The sequence below is a fragment of the Lepeophtheirus salmonis genome, chromosome 14 (assembly GCF_016086655.4).
Source record: "Lepeophtheirus salmonis chromosome 14, UVic_Lsal_1.4, whole genome shotgun sequence".
NCBI classification, from domain to species: Eukaryota; Metazoa; Arthropoda; class Copepoda; order Siphonostomatoida; family Caligidae; genus Lepeophtheirus; species Lepeophtheirus salmonis.
In genome coordinates this window covers 4,442,134-4,445,219 of record NC_052144.2, presented here as the reverse complement: position 1 = coordinate 4,445,219, position 3,086 = coordinate 4,442,134, and positions in this window count along the sequence as shown.

The window sequence follows — 3,086 nt, the reverse complement described above, 5'->3', positions numbered from 1 at the left end:
GTTTTTTGTATTCATTTTTCTTGTATATTTTCGAATCGACAACCTTAAAAAAAAACTTTGAGACACGGGGAATCAATCTTGTTTTATAAAAAAAAATTCAACTTATTAGCAAAAAGTCAAACTTGCCCTCCAGAGCCCAGGAATCTGGTCTAATCAGAAGTAAATCATAATTCTAAACAACTTATATTTTATGTCTAAAGTCTGTATCTGTCTCCGTATTCCAAATAAATGCGTTTTTATCATATTCATTGTTCTTCTAAGCGGGACGTACATCACACCCATAAATTATTTTAAGACCATGTAGGATCAATAAATAACAGAACGTTCCATTAGTAGGGGAGTGAGGTTGTATGTTCTTTTCTCTTCCTTTTTATAAAGAAAAAAATTGGACTCTTCCAAAGTAGGGAAGGAATCAATAGTCTTATTTTATTGTAGTCACTAAGGAAAGAGGAAAAAAAAAGAGAAGGGAAAAAGATAATAAGATCTACACACATGAATTAACAGGAGATGAAAACGGATCAATGTGGGATGTATTATATAAGATGTGTATAAGAAGATTTATTTATATTCATTCATAGAGTTAAAAATCCCTTGGAGATCTTTAGCATGGATTATCATAAATACTTAAATCCGGATTATTTAAAGCGTTAGATTTATTTTATCTTTTAATTTATAGAAAAGATTTACTCAAAGTAAGGGATAATGCAAAGTGGATTTTAGACAATTTTTGAGTCTTAAGCGATACTTAACTTGGATTCCTATAGATTATTTCGTGTGTCATGTCTTAATATGATAATGGAATGTTCCTTTTCCTTTCTCACTTACTGAGTGCTATAGATGAAAAAAGAAACGCTAATATATCCAGTAAAATCTTTATTAGAAATTAAGAACTAACTAGGGGGGCTCCAAGTGTATATATTTACATTATTCAGGTCTTCCCCTTTGACCGGACATATCTTGCTTTATAGTCTGACCGGTAAATCCAAGAAATTTCCGAGCTGATGAGTTTTAGTAAGATCCCAAATATATTTTCTTAAAGAAACCCGGAACTCCACCACCTCTGTACTCCTCGACATATTCAGAGTTAGACACAAAATGGCGAGAAAACTTTGCAATAAATCTCAGACAAAACATCGAAACTCACTTTTTTTTTTATAGTTCGTACCTTGGTCACTTGTATATAGTTGTCGTTGGTTGGAAAATGATTTCGGTACTCCACTCTATCGATTCTAGACGCTCCTTCCGAAACGAATTAATGTCGTGTTCCCGGATTTTATTAACTCTTTTTTCAAAATAAACCAATATAAAAAAATATCCCTTCCAGAAAAAGAAATCAAGAGTCAAAACTTATCAACTTTTAACTGGGCTGATCAATATATTATTTAAATGCTGTGTATTTTTTAGCTTCCCCTTTTTGTGGAATTGGTAATCTGAAGAATGAATTTTCTTTTGCCCAGCTGTTGTATTTATTATTTAACACCTGAGTAGTGAATTTCTAATACATTTAATCATATTCAAAACCTGATTGAACATTCGTGTGTGCTTATGACTGACGGAGAGTAGTAACCTTGATGATTTATTGCAGAGTTATAATTGTAAGTCCTTGTTGATATAATTTAGGATCGACACCGGAGTAATTCTTGCCAATGTCCTTGTATATTCCTTTCCCCTTCTTCACGCCGTTATCTTTATTATATTGCGCAACCATTCCTCCAAAAAGAAACAGAAAAGAAGCCGGAAATCATCTTGTAGTTAGCCAAATAAGTCAATCATCCCAGCCGCTATTTAACTCGTTTTAAAATAAATTAGACTTATTAAAATTTACATAGTATATTATTCCATACTGTCCTATAATATTGCTTAGTAATATTTTATTAAAAGTGTAGTTATGAGTAGTTCTTATATTATTTCTATGAAGAAATAGCCAAAATTTCTTCATAGAAGTAATAAAATGGCCAATATATATATGATATGATATAAACGACGAGGGATCAACAATAAATAGTACTCCTGTTCTTTTGGAAACTGGGTATAAGTAGCAGTCTGACTTGATTTTTTCCCGTCAATAACTTACTACTTTGTGTATTTATCAAAAAGAATACATTATGAAATAGCCATGACGCATCAAGGGAGAAGAGGGAATCGACAGCTAACAAAAAAATACATGGGGGATTTTTGTGTTAGCGAGGTAACACCGTGCCCTCCCTAATCCCAGTTTATTGTAGCTGATCGAAAGCATTAAGCAAGGTGATCTAATGAAACTTCATCACAGCTAAGCTTCTCTCATCCAAAACATTTTTCAAATTGTCAGTGTGACCATGCTGATTTTTGGTTGCTTTTTTTTTTTTCTAACATGTCTAAATACACACTATCAATATATACTTATAACTTCAAGTCATTAGACATAAGATTGTATCCAGAGTAGGGTTGGACCTGTTAATCCTTTTTCCGTTCATTTTCTGAAAGAGGTTCTGATCGTGGTTCATTCGTCCATTTTTTAACTGTGAAAAAAATAAAGGAAAATAAAGTTTTGTGGGGACGATAAATACTAATGTACTACGACAATGCAACAAATCCTGCAACCTCAACCTTTTAACTGATTTTGGTCCCAAGTTGTTTTTTTTATCAGCCTATATAAACTAATAGTTAATACAATTTATTATATAAATAGTATTTTCTATCTATTTTTTACATTAGGGAAAACTTGAATGAAATTAGTCAACCCAAGTATATAGGTTCTACTCAAACTAATGGTTTTTTTTTTCTTCTCGGAAATAGGGTTATTTGTTGGGTTGCCTTATTCTCCCGATACTCTCCAGAAACCACATAGTATAATTTTTTTAAATCATTAGTAATATAAATGGGAGACTGAAGGAAATATATATTTTTTAACTGGTTAGTTATGTCCACTGCTGAAGTTTCTTTTAACAGTAACAGTGTATAAACTCTCTCCAGAAATATCAGTCCCCTTTGTTAAACTTTCAAAGTTGGGTTAGGTTTTGAGAAGTGCAATAGAAATTGACAATCTAACCAAATTAATAATACAATTTTCTCACGAAGTTGATCATATAAATTATTAAGTAACA